The sequence below is a fragment of the Arachis ipaensis genome, chromosome B8 (assembly GCF_059453495.1).
Source record: "Arachis ipaensis isolate K30076 ecotype BB chromosome B8, ASM5945349v1, whole genome shotgun sequence".
In the NCBI taxonomy this organism is placed as follows: domain Eukaryota; kingdom Viridiplantae; phylum Streptophyta; class Magnoliopsida; order Fabales; family Fabaceae; genus Arachis; species Arachis ipaensis.
In genome coordinates, this window is record NC_142443.1 from 69,716,534 (window position 1) to 69,739,449 (window position 22,916).

Consider the following 22,916-nt stretch of genomic DNA (forward strand, 5'->3'; position numbering starts at 1 on the left):
TGACGTAAAGAAGTCGGCCTCCCAACAAACAAATTATAAAAGTAATCCCTGAAAGAGACCTGACAAAGGCCCAAAAAAAAGGATTACAAAAATAACTTGAAAAAAGACGACGCAAAGAAGTCGGTCTTCTACAACAAACAAGTTATAAAAGTAGTCCCTGAAAGAGACCTGAAAAAGGTCCAAAAAAGAGGACTACAAAAATAACTAGAGAACCAACGTAAAGAAATCGGTTATGGATGGCCAGAAATAAATACAAGTAAGAGCCAGAAAACCAAAATACAAGTTGGATCCACACATCCACAACCTCAAAGGATCCAAGCTATAAGCAATAAGTACAAAGCTATCCAAAGAGGCTGAGCAGCAAGGCTTCGGCATTCTCAAAACCCAGAAAGGTGCCAAGACAAGTGCAAACAAGCATGATATGAAATACAATATTATAAACAAGCTTCAGGATCAGGCCCAAAGCTTGAAAGCTATTTGTTGTTTTTTCAAAATAAAAGTTGCTAAACAAGCAACCAGAAGGAGTATCAATAGTCAGCAAAATATTCAAATTACAAAATAAAGAGTTTAAAAGCCCACAAGTCGGGCTATCTACACAAATATCCAAGAAAAATCAGCTAAGATCGGGAGCCTTCTCGGCAGCATCAGTATGGGGAGAAGGAGGGCGAGTCTGAATAGGCACAGTATCCACAGTACCATCATCCCGGTTCAAGATCTGGCAGTTCGGATCAGAAACGGAATGACCGACCTCACCTGGAGGAACAGTAGAAGTTGACACTTTGACAGAAGGCACAGGGGGAGGCTCGACATCGTCATCATCCTGGTCATCAGGGACAATCTTACCATCCCTCACAACATTATCCAGGCTAAAAAGAGTAAGGTCGGCCTCAGGAGCAATAATTCGAACCTGCTCCTTCAGATTGTCGTAAGCAGCATTCACACTGCCAACAAGATGACCCTGAAGCTCAGAATAATCAGCTCGGGCGTTCTCCAACTCCCCCTTCAAACGCATTCCCTCCCGATAGGACGTGACGTAGCTGTCTTTATGCCTCAATGCCGTGTCCTCGGCCAATCACACAGAAGCCGCCAGAGCAAGGGAACTCGCCTTCTCATTCTCCAGATCCTTCTCCAGTTTGGCCACCTTCACCTCAAGCTCCTCCTTCAAGCCCTTCATCCGATCGAACTCCTGTTTTGCCTCCTCCATGAAGGCTTTGGTGGCATGGAGAGGAAGATTTTAAGCTGTTCGGTACAAGGCAGCTCCCATATGTGCCATTTTTACACTACTCTGAGTTATAAAATCCAAATGACGAAGGAGTGATACATCATCCATAGGGAGGACACCGTACGGACCGTTCTGCTGATCTACGAACTCGACCGCGTCAAAATCAGGGGCATCAAGGTTGAAAGGATCAATTGTTTTTTGTTTCTTGTTGGCAGAAGCACCAGAAGTAGCAGCGGAAGACTGTGGAGGGTTGGCCAGGCGAACCCAAGGAGTGGGAATCACCTTCCTCGGCCCAGGAGAACTCGGTACGAGCGGCCTCACCTGAACTTGAGAAGAGCCCTCTCCCGTCATTTTGGCCGAGATATTCTGAGCAACAGCAGCCTTCTTTACCTTTTTGTAGGCCTTCATGGAATCATTGTTCTTTGACATTTCTGAAACAACAGAATCAACCACAATAATGGGTTACAATCACAAAAAGAGGAAGCAAAATTAAGAAACAAGCACAAAAACAAGTCAGATAGTACCCAAAATAGTTCGAATCAGGGACGGGTCATTCAAAAAACTTTTTGTATCAATATGGGGTGGTTCCCCCCATAAATCTTCAAAAAAATAACAAAAGCCCGCTCAACCTCATCAAGCATCTCCCATGTATAACGAGACACTCTCACATCCTTCTGCCACTCTAGAGGGAAAGCAGGCTCGTCATTCTCATCAAGAAAAAAGGGGCGGACCCCCTCAACAGCACGGACTCTAAAGAAATAATTCTTAAAGTCCTTAAAAGACTCATCGTACATGCAAAAACTTTATGACCCTGGGCCGACCTGAAAGAAACCCAGGAAGCTTTCTTTTTGGAAGAACCTCCAGGCTTGGCAGAAACAAAAAGATAGAGGAAAAGAGTCTGAGAAGGTGTTATGCCTAACTCTTGGCAAAGCAGCTGAAAAATCTTGACAAAGCCCCAGGAATTCGGATGAAGCTGGGATGGGGCAATGTTACACGACCACAACAAGTCGGTCTCGAAAGCAGTAAAAGGAAAGGTAATGTCCAACTGGCTGAAGAAATATTCATAGGCGTAGAAAAAAGGACGCTCCCCCTCGACAGAAGTAGGAAAGCAAACCCTCTCGTCAGAGTCGGGCGCCACAAGCTCATAATCTCTCTCCCGGGCACCACCACCACAAAACCTATGACGTTTCCTCAGCTCTACATAAAACTCAGCATCCACAACAGAGACACACATTAAGACAAGGGAGTCCAGCCAATCGGACATCCCTTCGGGAACTTTAGAAGACATCTCTACAATGTTATTGCGAGAAGACATGAGGTCAATTAGTCCTACAATAAGAAAAGAAGATTGGATTACTAAAAAACATCTCGGACGAGGGGCAAAACAACTCGACTAATATGATACAGAAGGACAAACAAAAAAGGAAAACCCCAAGACTCAAACCAAAGTCCTGGGGCATCCTTTGGAGGCAATAACAAAGCAAGGTTTCAGGAAAAATCTACAACTTACGTCCCGGCATCTCTCAAACAAGAAAAGAAGATTTCAAACAGTGATCGTTTTCAGAGGAGAAAGACAAAACACAAAAAGCCATCAAAGCCACTATCTTTTTACAGTCTATCAGTAAAAAGCATCGACAACATCAAACACGCCAAGCGGAAATTGTCAAAGGCACAACCTTTTTTCAAAATCAAACAAAATCATCATCAAAAGCACAAATAGATACGGTGATAACATGCAAAAGCCCTAAGAGCATCAAGTAACAGGAAAGACGAAAAGTTTCATGCAAAAGGGCAAAGAAACTCCCAGAACACACATTACAGCAGGAATCAGGCACTGCAAAAGCAGAAAGATCCAAACTTTCTCCAAGCAAAATCAAAACTTTCTCAAAATCAGACAGGAAAATGACGTGGAAAAGAGAAAGGAAGAAAAACCAACATGAAGGAAGAAAGAAGCTTCAAAGGAGATTGAAGATGGAAAGATGGAATCACCCAGAGAATCGCCAAATGATGCTGAGGCAAAATGCAGGCGAAAACAGAAAGTGAGAGAGTGAAGGGAGAAGTTACGAAGAAAGACGAAGAAGAGAAACCATTTTTTGATTGTGAATTTCAAAAATAAAAGCCAAGGAAACGGGCAATCAAAACCAATTAATGAAGGTATTTAAAGCCTCGCATATTCCCAAAGCCAAAGCGCTGATATAAAAGCGCGCGCTCTTAGAGGAAAGCGTTCCACATTCAAAAAGGCTCTACAAAGAAAGGAATCGACAAAATGCTCGAGTTCGGCTTCACTAGAGAAAGATCGAAGTCAAGGACTCGACCTCAAAGCAGAAGACCGAGCTCAAGCAGGGGCACTGTTCACACCTTAGTTCGAGCTATCCGATCTGGGATGATCAGCAATAAAGCGACCGACCTCTTCAGGTCAGGCTGTCCGACCTCTTCTCTAAAGAAGTCGGTCAAATCGATAGAAAAGCCCAATAAAGGGCCCAAATAAAGGAACACGACCCAGATCCAAAGGCAGCCCAAGCCTATAGAGATAAGGGCGGTTCCCTTGAAGATAAGCTGACCTCAACTCAAAGATAAAGATAAGATAAGACAACTAACTTATCTTATCTAGAAAGGTCACTCTACAACCATTATAAATACACTGGAGCACCCAGGTATAACTCATACTCTAATTCTACTAAAAACTTGCTTAATACCCGTGCTAACTTAAGCATCGGAGTCTCTTGCAGGTACCCCCCACCCTCCGGTGACCAAGGATCAGAAATGCAGCCAGTCCAACAAGTCGGACACAACAGCTCTGGCCGCCACCAGCTAGCCGGACACGTCATCTCCGACCAGTACAGAAGATCTCATCCGAGATCGACCTACAGTTTCAGGTAACCCTCGGAACACCGTTTATGCAGAGGGTTGAAATGTCTTTTTAAATGAGAATTTTGGTGGAACACCAAACTTAGCATCCTACATTCACCCTTAAATTGTTTTGGTGTGCAACACCAAACTTAGCTCCTTGCAATACAGATAAAACTATCTAATCCTCTTATTGAAATAGTTAAGACAAGAAAACTACCTATAGTTAGGTTGCCTCCCAACAAGCACTCTTTTAATGTCACTAGCTTGACATCCTTCATTCTTGCTCAGCTTAATTTCTGAATCTCCTTCTCTCTGTCCCAATGACCTCCCAAGTAATGCTTTGTCCTGTGCCCATTTGCTGTGAAATTACTCTTTGTTGCTTCATCTAGCAATTCAAGGCTTCCATAAGGAAAAACCCTTGTCACGAAGTAGGGGCCAGTCCATTTAGACTTGAGTTTGCCAGGGAAAACTTTCAGTCTGGAATTATACAAGAGCACTTGCTGTCCTGGTTTGAACTCCTTCTTTGAGATCCTTTTGTCATGCCATCTCTTAGCTTTTTCCTTGTATATCTTAGCACTTTCATAAGCTTCCAGTCTAAACTCATCTAACTCATTTAATTGCAATAACCTCTTCTCTTCTGCTGCTTGAGAATCAAGGTTGAGGAGTTTAGTGGCCCAAAAAGCTTTGTGCTCAAGCTCTACAGGAAGGTGACAAGACTTGCCATACAACAACTGAAAAGGAGACTTTTCAATAGGAGTTTTGAATGCTGTTCTATACGCTCAGAGAGCATCTTCTAGTTTTCTGGCCCAATCCTTTCTTGTACTCCCCACCGTTTTCTCCAAAATCCTCTTCAACTCCCTATTTGCAAGCTCTGCTTGGCCATTAGTCTGTGGATAGCATGGTGTAGCTACTTTATGCATCACCCCATATTTGTGAAGTAGTTTTTCCATCTATTTGTTGCAAAAATGACTACCACCATCACGGACAAGACCTTTAGGCACTCTATACCTAGTAAAAATGTGCTTCTTAAGAAATTGAAGGACAATTTATGCATCACATGTGGTTGTTGCTATGGCTTCCACCCACTTTGAGACATACTCTACTGCCACAAGTATGTATTTGAAATAATATGAGTGTGGAAAGGGACCCATAAAATCTATTCCCTAAAGATCAAAGAGTTCTACCTCCAAGATGTAGTTCTGAGGCATCTCATTCCTTCTTGTCAATCCTCCAGCTCTTTGGCACTCATTTCATTGATAAACAAACTCTCTAGCATCCTTGAAGATGGTTGGCCAATAAAATCCACTTTGAAGTACTTTGGCTACTGTTCTTTCTGGTCCAAAGTGTACACCATAAGCTGAACCATGACAATGCCATAGTATGTCTCTCATCTCACTCTTAGGAACACATTTCCTAATCATTCCATCTGGACACCTCTTAAATAAGAATGGTTCATCCCATAAGAATTTCTTGGTCTCATTGAGAAGCTTTTTCACTTGTTGCTTGGTGAATTCTTGGGAAATCTTCCTTCCAACCTTGTAGTTTGCAATGTCTGCAAATCATGGAGCTTGTTGGATTTGTAAGAGGTGTTCATCTGGAAAGCTTTCATTCGCTGAATGTGGAGCTTGATCAGCCTCTTGTGGTAGTCTTGACAAGTGGTCTGCTACTTGGTTCTCATTCCCTTTTCTATCTCTCACTTCAATGTCAAATTCTTGTAGCAGCAACACCCACCTAATAAGCATTGGCTTTGAATCCTGTTTAGACATTAGATACTTGAGAGCAGCATGATCAGTATATAATATAACCTTTGAACCAATCAAGTATTGTCTAAATTTATCAAATGCATATACAATTGCCAAAAGCTCTTTCTCTGTGGTGGTATAATTTTTCTGTGCTTCATTCAACACCTTGCTATCATAGTATATAACATGATGCAGCTTGTCTTTCTTTTGCCCCATTATAGCACCAATTGCAAAGTCACTTGCATCACACATAAGTTCAAAAGGTAATTCCCAATTAGGGGTTGTGATGATTGGTGTTGTAATGAGTTTTCTCTTTAAATTTTCAAAGGCATGCTTGCAATTATCATCAAGGATGAAAGGACTATCAATCATTAGCAAATTGCTCAATGGTTTTGCTATTTTTGAAAAATCTTTGATGAACCTGTTGTAAAAACCAGCATGCCCAAGAAAACTCCTTACTGCTTTCACATTAACAGGTATAGGAAGCCTTTCAATAATTTCTATTTTTGCTTTGTCAACTTCTATACCCTTGCTTGAAACCTTATGCCCAAGAACTATCCCTTCAGGAACCATGAAATGACATTTCTCCCAATTCAATACCAGATTAGTTTCTTGGCATCTTTTCAAAACAAGAGTTAAATGATGTAAGCAAGTGTTAAATGAATTGCCAAAGACAGAAAAATCATCCATGAAGACTTCTAAAATTTTTTTCACCATGTTAGAAAGTATAGAAAGCATACACCTTTGAAAAGTTGCAAGGGCATTACACAAACCAAAGGGCATCCTTCTGTAAGCAAAAACTCCAAATGGACAGGTAAAGGAAGTATTTTCTTGATCATTGGGATCCACCACTATTTGATTGTACCCAGAGTACCCATCCAGGAAGCAATAATAGGCATGGCCAACCAATCTTTCCAGCATTTGGTCAATGAATGGGAGAGGAAAATGATCTTTCCTTGTAGCATCATTCAGTCTTCTATAATCTATGCACATCCTCCACCCAGTCACTGTCCTGGTGGGAATTAACTCATTCTTCTCAATGGAGATGACTGTCATTCCTCCCTTCTTTGGTACAACTTGAACCGGACTCACCCATGAGTTGTCAGAGATTGGAAAGATTATCCCAGCATTCCATAGCTTCATCACTTCTTTTTGAACCACCTCCTTCATGGTTGGGTTAAGTCTTCTTTGGGGTTGAACTATAGGCCTTGAATCTTCCTCCAATAGAACTTTATGCATACAAGTGGCAGGGCTTATGCCCTTGATATCATCAATTGTCCAACCCAAGGCAGTCTTGTGAGCTTTCAACATTTCAATCAGCTGTGTTTCTTCTTCTATGTTCAAGGAGGAGTTTATGATCACTGGCAGGGCCTCTGCTTCTCCAAGAAATACACACTTGAGATGAGGGGGGAGAGGCTTTAACTCTTGTTTAGGTTTTTCCTCTGCCTTGCTTTCAAAGGAGATCTCTACTACTTCCTCTTTTATGAACTCTTGTTCCAACTCTACTTCCTCTTCTTGTTCCTCCTGGTTGTCATCTTCCAATAGCTCTTCCTCCACTTCTTCTATCATTTCCACTCTCATGTGCTTTTTCTTCTCTAGAGGATATTGCATGGCCTTAAAGACATTGATGATCATCTTTTCATCATGCACCCTGATGGTCATCTCTCCTTTCTCCACATCAATGATGGCTCTTGCTGTTGCTAAGAAAGGCCATCCCAATATGATTGAACTATGTCTCTCTTCTTCCATGTCCAAGATAACAAAGTCAGCAGGGAAAATGAATTCTCCAATCTTCACTAATAAATTTTCCACAACCCCATTTGGTATCTTGAGTAATCTATCAGCCATTTGGAGTGACATCCTGGTAGGCTTGACTTTCTCTATTGCAAGCTTCTTCATTAGTGAGAAGGACATTAAATTAATGCTGGCTCCTAAGTCACAGAGAGCCTTGTCCAATGTTCTGTTGCCTATAGTGCAAGATAGGATGAAGCTTCCTGGATCTTTGAGCTGTGGAGGAAGACCTCTTTGGATGACAGCACTACATTCTTGTGTTAGGATTACTGTCTCCTTCTCATTCCAGCTCCTTTTCTTATTGATGAGCTCTTTGAGAAATTTTGCATACAGAGACATTTGTTCCAGAGCTTCAGCAAGTGGAATATTGATCTCCAACTTCTTAAAGACTTCTAGGAACTTGGGGAACTGTTGATGTTTGATTTCTTTCTGCAATCTTTGAGGGTATGACAGAGGAGGGGTATAAGGCTTCACTATCTTCTTCTGTTCTTGTGATGGCTCCTCCATAATCTGCTTCCCCTTCTTTGAAGCTTGAAGTTCCTCTTTTTCCTTGAGCCTTTCTTGGTTCTTTTCTTCAATTGTCACTTGCTCTTTACTGCTGGTCTTGTCATTCTCTGTTGGCTTCTTGGTGGCTTCTCTGTCATTCACCAAAGTTCTTCCATTCCTTAATTGGATGGCTTTGTATTCTTCTTTGGGGTTGGGACTGGTGTCAATTGGCAATGCATTGGGTGCTCTTTCAGCCACTGTTTGCTTAGACAATTGGCCAATCTGCCTTTCCAAATTCCTCCTTGAAGCTTCATGGTTCTCGCTGGTTAGCTCTTGATGTTTCATCATCTTTTCCATCAGTATCTCCAAGTTGGAGATCCTTTGATATTCTTGGGGTGGTTGTGGTTGACTATGGGATGTTGAGGGTGGATGATAGTTATTTTGGGTATTGGATGGGTTGTTGGGTGGATAGTAGTTGGATTGAGGTTGATTGTTTTGTGGTTTTCTGTATTGGTTTTGGTTAGTGTTTTGATGGTTTTGATGGTTTGTGTAACAACCCCAGTTTTCGAGAACGAGAAATCTTTTCTGAAAGTACGGATTTCTCTGGAAGATCAGTAAAGGAAAAACCTTTGATATATCATCAAGTATCTCAATCCTCATTGTCATTATGTCATCTTTAAGTTAGAACCTTTTCCGAGACAAGCTCGATAACGCGGTCACGAAGAACCTGGTTTTTGAACCGTATCGGTTAGAAGTTTTGATTTGGTTTTTTGTAAATAGTCTCAGTTTGACGAACCAGACTCGATTTATGAGAGAAGAGAGATAATAGGATGATATTATCATTATATTAGTATTAGAAGCTTCTTGAATAATATTATAAGGTTACCTGGTCAGTTTTAGTTAAAAACAGAAAATCGGTTTAACCGGGTTTACGGTTTACTGGTGTAGCTTAGCACCAACACTCTCTGATGAATTTAGCAATGCTAAGGCCTCATATGCTAGTAGCTCAGAAAATAATTTTTAGAGATGTTTTTACGAGTGTTCTGATACACCTAGTTTTAGTAGTTGTACACCAGAGATATTTTAATATTATTTTAATCCACCTCCAAGCCAACCAATCACAACTCACCTTACACCCCCAAGACCTCCAAGGCTGTCTCATTTCATCATTTTGGCCGAAAATAACAAGAGAGAAAAGAGAGAAACTTTCATGAACACTTAATCTTCAAAGCTTGATTTCTTCTGAACTAAAACTCAAATCAAAACTCCGATTTCACCAAAATGATCCTCTCTTCTTCCTCTACATAACCATGTAACTTATCAAGGATGGAAATAAGGTGAGATGGCTGTCTCCCTCCCATTTCAATTCGGTTTTCAAGGAAAACCATGCAAAATATATGTTTTCTTGATGTTCTTCCTTAGGAATCATGCTTAACTTGACTTGAGGGCCAAGAAATGTGAATTTCCAGCAAGTCTAAGGTGAGATATCTCTTCCTAACATACTGAGTGAGATTTGGTCAGTTGAGAGTTTTTGGATTTAAAGTTGTTCTTGATGTGATTTAGGAGGAAAAAGTGCTTAAGGACCACCTAAAAGTTTAACCGAATTAGGAGCAGCAAAACCAGGTAGGGTGTCACGAAATTAATCTTGATTATTTGTGTTTGAGTTGTGTGAATGTTGTATAAATTGGCTGTGCTAAAAATTGGTTGCTTATATGATTGATTCTTGGTGAAAATTTGGTGAAATTTTGATGAAATTTGATGAAATTCAAGCTTTAAAGTTCATGTTCTTGGGCAGCTGGAAAAACGAAACCCTAAGCTTAAATTGAGGTTCAATTTGTGTTGAAATCATGTAGAAAAGATGGAGTTTTAGTGGCTGCTAATTTATTATGAATTATAGTAAAAATCGGTTGCTGAAAAGACTGAAAAACGGGTAAAAACAGAGAAGGAATCTGAAGAATTTATGAAGAACATGAAGAACACTTTGAGTGTGATGAAGAACAATGAAGAACACCTTTTTGATTCATAAAAGGGCAAGGAAGTAATTAATTTGGTGTTTGGGGGGTTATTTAGTAATTTCTGAAAGTTAGGGTGGTAAAAGTAGAAATATTAAAAGTTACGGGTGGTAAAAAGTGAATTTTAAAGGTTAAAAGTAAAAGTAAGTTAATTTTCGAAAATTTAATGATAAAATAATAAAAAATAATAATATTTAATTAAAAATAATATTTTAATAAAAATAATAAAATAATGCGAAAAAGGCAGTTTTCTGTAAAAGCTTTAGAAAGACAACTTTAAGCGTAGAATTTCATAATTACCTTCATAAAACACTTAGAGAGTGGTAAAAATATATTAGTGAGGCAAAGATAAATAAAAGATAAAAAGTTGAAGAAAAGATAAAAATCGAAGAAAAAGTCTGTAAAGTTTTAATGACAGAAAAACAGACAGAGACTAGTAAACGAACTAAGGCAACATAGTTAGTCTTGGAATTGCGAATAGGGTTAGGTATTATATGAAAAGTTAAACTGTTTCAGTATAGACTTAATGAACCTATACTTGGGACAGACTAACTATTCATACCAAAATTTACATAAGCTTTAAATACATACGTTAAACAGAGAAATCAGAGCAGAGTAAAGAAACACAGAGAACAGAGTAACCAGAGCAGAATAAAGGGATACAGAGAAAAGAGTAATCAGAGCAAAGTAAAAAGACAAAGAGAAAAGAGTAATGTGATAAAGAGAAATGGTTTGAATTAAGATGTTGTAAAAGTGAAAGATGTAAAGTTTGTACAGTATCATTGAACAGAGAAAGAAAGAGGTACTGCATAAGATTGTGAAAATGATGATGAATAATGAGAATGATGATGAATGATGTTAATGAGAATGATTATGTGATGATTTGTTGCTTGAGGCAACCCAAGAGATATTTATTTGTTGCTTGAGGCAACCCAAGAGATGTGTTTATTCATTTGTTGCGTTAAGGCAACTCCAGATATACTTGTATAATCATCTGCTGCAGTGAGGCAGTCAGATAGATAATGGTGTGATCACTGAGAACGCTTTCCTACGGTACAGATCCATATTTTATTTCTGTAAGGCAGAGGGGTTATTTCCTACTACAGAAGTACCGTGACCACCTGTTCCATTTCTGTAGTGGCAGAGGGGTTATTTCCTGTATACAGAAGGTGTGTCGGCGTACATCCCTGTAGTGGCAGATGTGTTATTTCCTGCATGCAGTGAACCCTGTGGTGGCAGAGGGGTTATTTCATGTACACAGGGGTATAGCCAATAGGAAAGCCTTATCCAGACAGAGGTTGCTGGATAACGTCGGGAGCGGGTTAGTAACCGACAGATGAGCTCATTACCTGCACTAGGGCTAGACATGCATCATACTTGGTTGTGCATTTCCTTTGTTATGTTTGTGGTATGAATGTATGCTTTCCTTGTTTGTATTCCATTCTCTGCGCTTGTGATATTTTCTTGTATTCTTCTGTTTGTGTTCTGCTATCTGTTTTCTCTATCTTCTCTACTTATCTGTGTTTTCTAATTACTACTTCCTTGTATTCTGCTAATAGTCTGCTAAACAACATAGAATTAATGAACGTAACTAATAACCCCGACCCTACTAAGAACTCCCCAGTTCTTACCCCTTCTCTCTCCCTTCTCCCTTCAGATGGAAGTAAGAGTACCTTACCATAGTTCGCTGATGACCATTCGCAAGAAGAGGATTCTGCTGTAGATAGTCTTCTGAGTCTAGGGTGAATATCGTTCTCTGATTATATGTAAATACTGTGAGACCAGCCAACGTCTGCACCCCTTCGTATGCACACTTTAACCTAAATCCTGTGTACGAGATTCCTATTTTATGGATACTTCATGGGTACCAGAGAGACGTCCTGTCGAAAAGTCTGATCGTGCAGAGGAGTAGCAGATGATGTTCTATCTTTTGATGACGTTCCACCTGACTTGAGTTGTGAAGACTTAGAACGTACTTTCCCTCGCTTTAGTAGTTTAGAGGGACTAGGTGAGTATAGAGTCTAGGCTAGCCTAGGTGCCAGCTTAGGGATCTCTTGAACAGGTCAGGACCTAGGATGTTGTATGTATGTATATGTATATAGTTATTATCTAGATATACCTAGGGGTGTTCTAACTAAACGTCTATACTCTAACAAAGGCTGGATAACTGAATGTTGCTAGCTACTTGTGATGTATTTATGTGTGGTTGCTTATAACTGTTTTATCTGTTATCAGCTGTGAGTTGATTATGAATGATTCCGTCTATTGATCCAAATATTTTCAAAAAAAAAAAGTACCTCGCTAACTAACTACGCTTTTAACAACGAATCAGGCTCATATAATAAATAATAGATAATAAATAAGATGACAAATTGGTAGCACTCAGTTTCTGGTATGTCCTAGGCGTACTGAAAATTAGGTCGTTACAGTTTGTGTTTTTTGAGTTGTTTTGGTTTGAATTTCTCTGCCAAGGCTGTTGGTTTTGATTGTGATTGTCTCTCCACCTCAAATTGGGGTGGTTTCTCTAGGATGAGTTATAGGTGTCACCATGAAATTCATTTTGATTAATTCCTTGGTTGTGCATATAATTGACTTGCTCTTGCTGCTGCTCTTCATAGAGTTCCTCATTTTGCCCCCATGATGGTTGATTGGGAGTATTCACTGCTGCAACTTGAAGTCCATCAATCCTCTTGGCCATCATCTCCATCTGTTGTTGAATCTGTTGATGCATCACCTTGTTTTGAGCTAAGATGGTATCTACACCTTCCAGCTCCAATACACCCTTCCTTTGAGCTGGTTGGCGTTGCCTTTGGTGACCATAGAAATATTGGTTATTTGTTACAGTGTCAGTGAGGTTCTAAGCCTCCTCAGCTATCTTCATGAGTTGTAATGAACCTCCTGCTGAGTAGTCAAGTGCCTCTTGAGCTCTCAATGTCAGTCTTTCATAGAAGTTTTGAAGTTTATCCCATTCATTGAACATCTCTGGTGGGCATTTCCTGAGTAGAGCTTTATATCTTTTCCAGGCATCATATAATGACTCTCCATCCATCTGAGTGAATGTTTGGACCTCTGTTTTGAGTCTAATGATCCTTTGGGGAGGATAGAACTTGGCTAGAAACTTGTTCACTAGATCCTCCCAATTGTTAATGCTTTCTCTTGGAAATGCCTCCAACCATTGAGCAGCTTTGTCTCTCGGGGAAAATGAAAACAGCAACAACTTGTAAATGTCAGGACGCACACCATTGGTTTTCACTGTGCTACATATCCTCAGAAAGGTAGATAGATGCTGGTTTGGATCCTCCAAAGGGCCTCCTCCATAAGAACAGTTGTTTTTCACCAATGTGATGAGTTGAGGCTTCAATTCAAAGTTGTTTGCATTAACATTTGGAGTGAGTATGCTACTTCCACAATACCTTGGATTAGGAAAAGTATAGGAGGCTAGAACCCTCCTTTGAGGCTGGCCATTGTTAGCCACTCCTTCTTGTGGATTTAGGGCATTCACCTCCATCTCTTGAATCTCTTCCTTTGATTGCTCTTCACCAATGACTCCCTTTCCTCTGGCTTCTCTTCTTATTCTTCGAAGAGTTCTCTCATCAATGTCACCAGAGGTGGAGACCTCTCTCTTTGCTTCTGTCATACGTACAACACCAGAAACAACAAACAGTCCACTCTATTGCTAGCGTTATGTTAAGGTTAGCTTAAGCAAAAATTCAAACAGTTAGTGTGCTCAGTAAAAATAAAAAGAAAATGCTTAATCTAGACTATCACCTTACTTAATCATTGTCAATCTAAATCAATCCCCGGCAACGGCGGCAAAAACTTGATGAGGGAAAAACGATTTCACACAAACTCACCGGCAAGTGTATTGGGTCGCATCAAGTAGTAATAACTCACAAGAGTGAGGTCGATCTCACAGGGATTGATGAATTGAGTAATTTTAGTTAGATGATGAATTTAGTTAAGCAAATATTTGATGATTTGAGTGATTTTGATTGACAGAAGCCAAATTGCAAGTAAATAAGAGTGCATAAGGTAAATTGAGCAGAAAAGTAAAGTGCAGAAGAGATAAATTACAGAAACATAAAGTGCAAGAAAGTAAAAGATATGAAACTTAGATTGCAAGAAAAATAAATTGCAGAAACTTAAAGTGTAAGAAATGTAAATTGCTGAATCTAAATTGCTGTGAAATGTAAATTACTTGAAGAACAAGAGGATTTGGGTATTGGGATTTAGAATTTAACTAGAAAATGCAAGTTAAAGTAAATCAGAGAGCTATGAGATGCAGGAATTCAGATCTGGATCTCAACAACAAGAACAGAAATGGAAAATTACTTCAAGAAACAAAACAGCAAGAAAACTTGAATCAATTATGAAATCCTAAAAGAGAAATTGAAGATCGAAGAAGAGCAATGAGACTAGCAATCAGATCTAGATCTCAATTGCTCCCTTGATCAAGCAGAAAGGAAAATTGCAGATGAAATAAAAATGAAAACAGAAGAGAAGATTAAGATCCAATTCTTAGAACAATTGAGAAGAAGAGTAAAAGATGATTCTCAGATTTTGAATCAATGAAGTTCTTCAATCTCAATTCAAAACACAAAAGAAGAAAGTAGAAGTTGCAGAAGAAAGAAAATGCAGAAAGAAAACTCAGATCCAAATTCCCCAAATCCTAAATTCAAAACAATTGAAAATTAAAAGTGAAAAAAAAAATAAAAATAAGCTAAATATCCTTTACAAATTGAACTTAATCCTATTTATACACTTTCTATTTTGGTCTTCAAAGCTTGGAGTGGGCCTTTTGGTTTTTTGGATTTGAAAAGAGATGGGTTCGGTTGGCTTTGGTTCAAGTTGGGTTGGAGGCATGGGTCAGCTCCCAGGGGAGCGTTCCGTTTGGTGTAGTGAACGTGGCGTTCACTCTTTGTTGGTGAGCCTTGGTGTGCCTTGTTTGCAATTGGCCTCCCTAGCGTTCACTCTTTGAACGCTACGTTCAAATTGTGAACGCTATACTTGCTGAGCCTTCCTCCCAAGGCTTGAATCCACGATAAAGTTTGCTTTTATGAACGTAGCATTGCCTTTTTCAAATGCTACCCTTCCTTGGTTTGATGCTGAGCCTTGCTTCCTTGGTTGAGAGGCACGAGAAAGGTGAGGATAGTGAACGTAGCGTTCACTTCTTAGAACACTACGCCCTTCCTTGTCTTGATGCGCGCTCAGCTCCCTTGGTGCCCCTCTTCGAGCGCTACGTTGCACCATTTGAACGCTCCTTGTGAGCTTTGATGCACCTTGCTTGCTCTTTGGTGTGCATGCTTCTTGGAGCGCTACGTTCAACATTTTGAACGCTGGCCTTGCTCCCTTGATTGAGAGGCACGAAAACGTTCACAAAAGTGAACGCTACGTGCACTTGCTTGAATGCTCATGCATTAGTTTGGTTGGCTTCCTTGTGAATGAAACACTTTAATGTCATGGGCCACGCTTTTCAAAGCGTGGCCTAAGATCCAAAGCGTGCTCCAAACTCTTCTTTCCTTTTTTTTCATCATTTCTTCACCTACAAGCAACCAAACAACTAATCAAAGTCCCACCAAAATCACTAGATCTTTGCATCATTTATAAAATCAATTAATTTTAGCTTAAAACCTATAATTTTGTGTAAAATAGATGATGTTTGATTGATTCAAGAAATTCATGAAAATCCACTCCAATTACTTGCTTATGGTGCAAGAAAATGCATAAAACCTAATGAAACTAATGACAAATGCTTGTAAAACTAGCATAAGATGACTTGTCATCACATTGCTTTCTCATCTACATGTTGTAGCTACTATCTAGTAGAGAACCATACTCTTACTTGGCATTAGCCCCCGCCTATGCTCTATTTGCTTTAATATCTTTGCTATAGGCTTGATTTTCTTTCTTTTTCTTTCCTTTTAGGTTGGCCACCAAAAGAAGGAAAAAGGAAAAGTTTCTAAATGGTGCAACAAACAAGTCATCCGCACAACCTTTTGAAGGAGCTCATCAGTTGTAACAACCCATCCACCTTGCTCTTCTTTGCATGAACCAAGGATGGTGCAATCTTCAAGTGTGGGAAGGTCGTCCCACCGATCTCCATGGGTAACAATTTTCTCCTACAACACCAATGTTAGCTAGTTGTTGCATTGCATGATAGGTTGCATGTTAGTTAGAATTTGTACATATTTTGCCACTTCTTTTTATGATTAGGACTACTTGGTTAGGGTGATGATTTCTTTTCCAAGAAACTATTTTAGGGCACCCTACTGATGAGCGGATAATTTATACGCTTTTTGGCACTGTTTTTAGTATGTTTTTAGTAAAATCTAGTTACTTTTAGGGATGTTTTCATTAGTTTTTATGTTAAATTCACATTTCTGGACTTTACTATGAGTTTGTGTGTTTTTCTGTGATTTCAGGTATTTTCTGACTGAAATTGAGGGACTTGAGCAAAAATCAGATTCAGAGGTTGAAGAAGGACTGCTGATGCTGTTGGATTCTGACCTCCCAGCACTCAAAGTGGATTTTCTTGAGCTACAGAACTCAAAATGGAGCGCTTCTAATTGCGTTGGAAAGTAGACATCCAGGGCTTTCCAGCAATATATAATAGTCCATACTTTGAACGGGTTTAGACGACGTAAAAGGGTATTGAACGCCAGTTCTATGCTGCTGTCTGGAGTTAAACGCCAGAAACAAGTCACAAACCAGAGTTGAACGCCAGAAATACGTTATAACCTGGCATTCAACTCCAGAAAGAGCCTCTGCACGTGGAACATTCAAGCTCAGCCCAAGCACACACCAAGTGGGCCCCGAAAGTGGATTTATGCATCAATTACTTACTTCTGTAAACCCTAGTAACTAGTTTAGTATAAATAGAACTTTTTATCATTGTATTCGCAGTCTTGGTTACTCCGGTTCCCCTCTGGGGCCGAGACCAATGAACTCCATTATCACTTATGTATTTTCAATGGTAGAGTTTCTACACTCCATAGATTAAGGTGTGGAGCTCTGCTGTTCCTCAAAGATTAATGCAAAGTACTACTGTTTTTCTATTCAATTCAACTTATTCCGCTTCTAAGATATTCATTCGCACTTCAACCTGAATGTGATGAACGTGACAACCATCATCATTCCCTATGAACGCGTGCCTGACAACCACTTCCTTCTACTTTAGATTGAATGAGTATCTCTTAGATCTCTTAATCAGAATCTTCGTGGTGTAAGCTAGATTGATGGCGGCATTCATGAGAATCTGGAAAGTCTAAACCTTGTCTGTGGTATTCCAAGTAGGATTATGGGATTGAATGACTGTGACGAGCTTCAAACTCGCGATTGCTGGGCGTAGTGACAGACACAAAAGGAGGGTGAACCCTATTCCAGCATGATCGGGAACCTCAGATGATTAGCAGTGCTGTGACAGAGCATTTGGACCATTTTCACAAGAGGAGAGGAAGTAACCATTGACAACGGTGATGCCCTTGCATAAAGCCAGCCATGGAAAGGAGTAGGACTGATTGGATGAAGACAGCAGGAAAGCAGAGGTTCAGAGGAACGAAAGCATCTCTATGCGCTTATCTGAAATTCTCACCAATGATTTACATAAGTGTTTCTATCCTTATTTTCTGTTTAATTAGTATTATTTTCGAAAACTCCATAATCAATTATTATCCGCCCGACTGAGATTTACAAGGTGACCATAGCTTGCTCCATACCAACAATCTCCGTGGGATCGACCCTTACTCACGTAAGGTTTATTACTTGGACGACCCAGTGCACTTGCTGGTTAGTTGTATCGAAGTTGTGACAAATTATGAATTGAGATTAGAGCACCAAGTTTTTGGAGCCATCACCAGAGATCACAATTTCGTGCACCAAGTTTTTGGCGCCGTTGCCGAGGATTGTTCGAGTTTTCGGCAAGCTTTTGGTCCGGTAACATCAGTGCCAAGTTTTGATCCGGCAACAACACCAAGTTTTTGGTGCCGTTGCCGGGGATTGTTCGAGTTTGGACAACTGACGGTTCATCTTATTGCTCAGATTAGGTAATTTTCTTTTTGTTTTATTTTCAAAAATTTTTCAAAAATCTTTCAAAAATTTCTCCTTTGTTTTCGAAAAAAAAAATGTGTTTTCAAAAATATATTTTTCTTCAGAGTTTTAAGAATGAATTCTAGTGTTTCATGAAACATGTTGAATCCTATCTGGCTATAAAGCCATACCCAAACTGCTTTGGGATTGGTCTTCAACTAATCACCTCAATGGATGTAATTTACATGCTAAAGCTTGGTTGGCTATTAAGCCATGCCTGACCCTTTGATTGGAGCTTTAGACTAATGAGCATAAGATTCCTGGAATTCATATTAAAAATTTTGGAATCCTTATTTTTCTTTTTCAAAATGATTTTCGAAAAAATTAAAAGAAAATACAAAAAAATTTCATAAAATCAAAAAAATAAAAAATATTTTTCATGTTTCTTGTTTGAGTCATGTGTCATGTTATAAGTTTAGTGTCAATTGCATATTCATTTTGCATTTTTCGAAAATTCATGCATTCATGGTGTTCTTCATGATCTTCAAGTTGTTCTTGGTAAGTCTTCTTGTTTGATCTTGATGTTTTCTTGTTTTGCATCTTTTCTTGTTTTACATGTGCATTTTTGCATCCATAGAGTCTAAACATGAAAGATTTCTAAGTTTGGTGTCTTGCATATTTTCTTTGCATTAAAATTTTTTCAAAAACATGTTCTTGATGTTCATCTTGACATTCAAAGTGTTCTTGGTGTTCATCTTGACATTCATAGCATTCTTGCATGCTTTCATTATTTTGATCTAAAAATTTCATGCATTGCATCATTTTCATGTTTTTCTCTCTCATCATAAAAATTCAAAAAAAAAATATCTTCTTTTTCTTCTCATAAAGTCGAAAATTAGATTTGACTTTTTCAAAAATTTTTAAAATTTAGTTGTTTTTATGAGTCAAATAAAATTTTCAATTTAAAAATCTTATCTTTTTCAAAATCTTTATCAAAAATCAAATCTTTTTCATTTTTCTTATTTATTTTCGAAAATTTTTAAAAATATTTTTCAAAAATCTTTTTCTTACCTTTATCACATAATTTTCGAAAATAACATCATCAATTAATGTTTTGATTCAAAAAATTTCAAGTTTGTTACTTGCTTGTTAAGAAAGATTCAAACTTTGAGTTCTAGAATCATATATTGTGATTTCTTGTGAATCAAGTCATTAATTGTGATTTTAAAAATCAAATCTTTTTCAAAAATAATTTCAATCATATCTTTTCAAAAATATCTTCTTATCTTATCTTGTTCAAAAATTTGATTTCAAAATATCTTTTCTAACTTCCTAACTTCTTATCTTTTCAAAATTTGTTTCAACTAACTAACTAACTTTTTGTTTGTTTCTTATCTTTTTCAAAACTACCTAACTAACTCTCTCTCTCTCTCTAATTTTCGAAAATATCTTCCCTCTTTTTCAAAATTTCTTTTTTTTATTGACTAATTATTTTAACTTTTGATTTTAAAATTTTCGAAAACTACTAACCATTTTCAAAAATAATTTTCGAAAATCCTTCTCCCTCATCTCCTTCTAATTACTTATTCATCTACTAACACATCTCCTCATCTCACATCTCTGCTCTCCTCACCCTTGTGATTCTTTCCTTACATTACATTCTTTGTCCCCTTCCTTTCTTCCACTCACACAGGGACCTCTATACTGTGGTATAAAGGATCCCTATTATTATTATTATTATTTTTTCTGTGCCCTCTTCTTTGTCATATGAGCAGGAGCAAAGACAAGAATATTCTTGTTGAAGCAGATCCAGAACCTGAAAGGACTCTGAAGAGGAAACTAAGAGAAGCTAAATTATAACAATCCAGAGATAACCTTTCAGAAATTTTCGAACAGGAAGAGGAGATGGCAGCCGAAAATAATAATAATGCAAGGAGGATGCTTGGTGACTTTACTACACCAAATTCCAATTTACATGGAAGAAGCATCTCTATTCCTGCCATTGGAGCAAACAACTTTGAGCTGAAACCTCAGCTAGTTTCTCTGATGCAGCAGAACTGCAAGTTTCATGGACTTCCATCTGAAGATCCTTTTCAGTTCTTAACTGAATTCTTGCAGATATGTGATACTGTTAAGACTAATGGAGTAGATCCTGAAGTCTACATGCTCATACTTTTCCCTTTTGCTGTAAGAGATAGAGCTAGAATCTGGTTGGATTCTCAACCTAAGGATAGTCTGAACTCTTGGGATAAGCTGGTCACTGCTTTCTTAGCCAAGTACTTTCCTCCTCAAAAGCTGAGCAAGCTTAGAGTGGATGTTCAAACCTTCAAACAAAAAGATGGTGAATCCCTCTATGAAGCTTGGGAAAGATACAAGCAGCTGACCAAAAAGTGTCCTTCTGACATGCTTTCAAAATGGACCATCCTGGATATATTCTATGATGGTTTATCTGAGCTATCAAAGATGTCATTGGATACTTCTGCAGGTGGATCCATTCACCTAAAGAAAACGCCTGCAGAAGCTCAAGAACTCATTGACATGGTTGCTAATAACCAGTTCATGTACACTTCTGAGAGGAATCCTGTGAATAATGGGACGCCTATGAAGAAAGGAGTTCTTGAAATTGATACTCTGAATGCCATACTGGCTCAGAATAAAATATTGACTCAGTAAGTCAATATGATTTCTCAGAGTCTGAATGGAATGCAAGCTGCATCCAACAGTACTCAAGAGGCATCTTCTGAAGAAGAAGCTTATGATCCTGAAAACCCTGCAATAGCAGAGGTAAATTACTTAGGTGAACCTTATGGAAACACCTATAATCCATTATGGAGAAATCATCCAAATCTCTCATGAAAGGATCAACAAAAGCCTCAACAAGGCTTTAATAATGATGGAAGATACAGGTTTAACAATAGTAAACCTTTTCCATCATCCACTCAGCAACAGACAGAGAACTCTGAACAAAATACCTCTAATTTAGCAAACTTAGTCTCTGATCTATATAAGGCCACTGTGAGTTTCATGAATGAAACAAGGTCATCCATTAGAAATTTGGAGGCACAAGTGGGCCAGCTGAGTAAAAGGATCACTGAAATCCCTCCTAGTACTCTCCCAAGCAATACAGAAGAAAATCCAAAAGGAGAGTGCAAGGCCATTGAATTAATTACCATGGCCGAACCTGTGAAGGAAGGAGAGGACGTGAATCCCAAGGAGGAAGACCTCCTAGGACATCCAGTGATCAATAAGGAGTTTCCCTCTGAGGAACCAAAGGAATCTGAGACTCATCTAGAGACCATAGAGATTCCATTAAACCTCCTTATGCTATTCATGAGCTCTGATGAGTATTCCTCTTCTGAAGAGAATGAGGATGTTACTGAAGAGCAAGTTACCAAGTACCTTGGTGCAATCATGAAGCTGAATGCCAAATTATTTGGTATTGAGACTTGGGAAGATGAAGCTCCCTTGTTCACCAATGAACTAAGTGATCTGGATCAACTGATATTGCCTCAGAAGAAACAGGATCCTGAAAAGTTCTTAATACCTTGTACCATAGGCACCATGATCTTTAAGGCTCTGTGTGACCTTGGTTCAGGGATAAACCTCATGCCCCTCTCTGTAATAGAGAAACTGGGAATCTTTGGGGTGCAAGCCACTAAAATATCATTAGAGATGGCAGACAATTCAAAAAAACAGGCTTATGGACAAGTAGAGGACGTGTTAGTAAAGGTTGAAGGCCTTTACATCCCTGCTGATTTCATAGTCTTAGATACTGGGAAGGATGCGGATGAATTCATCATCCTTGGAAGACCCTTCCTAGCCACAGCAAGAGCTGTGATTGATGTGGACAGAGGAGAATTGATCCTTCGAATAAATGAGGACAGCCTTGTGTTTACAACTCAAGGATCTCTCTCTGCATCCATGGAGAGGAAGCATAAAAAGCTTCTCTCAAAGCAGAGTCAAACAAAGCCCCTACAGTCAAACTCTAAGTTTGGTGTTGGGCGGCCACATCCAAACTCTAAGTTTGGTGTTGGAGAGTCTCAACAATGCTTTGAACATCTGTGAGGCTCCATGAGAGCCCACTGTCAAGCTATTGACATTAAAGAAGCGCTTGTTGGGAGGCAACCCAATATTTATTTATCTAATTTTCATTGTTTTTCATGTTTTATTAGGTTCATGATCATGTGGAGTCACAAAATAATTATAAAAATTAAAAACGGAATCAAAAACAGCAGAAGAAAAATCACACCCTGGAGGAAGACCTTACTGGCATTTAAACGCCAGTAAGAAGCATGTTTTGGGCGTTTAACGCTAGAACAGAGCATGGTTCTGGCGCTGAACGCCAGAAATGGGCAGCATCTGGGCGTTTGAATGCCAGAAATGCACCCTGGAGAAGAGCTAGCGCTGAACGCCCAGAACAAGCATGGTTCTGGCGTTCAACGCCAGAAATGGGCAACAAATGGGCGTTCAACGCCCAGAACAAGCACCAATCTGGCGCTGAACGCCCAGAGTTGTGTGCAAGGGCATTTTGCATGCCTGATTGGGTGCAAGGTTGTAAATCCTTGAACACCTCAGGATCTGTGGACCCCACAGGATCCCCACCTACCTCCACTTACTTCTTCTCACCCCTCTTTCACACAATCCTATAAACACTCTTCCTCAAAACCCTTCACCAATCACCTCAATCTCTCTTCCCCATCACCTCTTCACCACTCACATCCATCCACTCTTCCCCATTAACCTACCTCATAAACTCCACCTACCTTCAAAATTCAAAATCAATTTCCC

At 39.1% G+C, this 22,916-nt stretch overlaps 1 non-coding gene across 1 annotated transcript; it reads right to left on the reverse strand.

Moving 5' to 3' along the window:
- Positions 1-20,429: 20,429 nt before the first annotated feature.
- LOC148548468 (small nucleolar RNA R71) lies at positions 20,430-20,537 on the reverse strand. The gene has a single exon (XR_015897578.1). It is a non-coding gene; the product is annotated as a small nucleolar RNA R71 (small nucleolar RNA).
- Between the last annotated feature and the right edge of the window lie 2,379 nt (positions 20,538-22,916).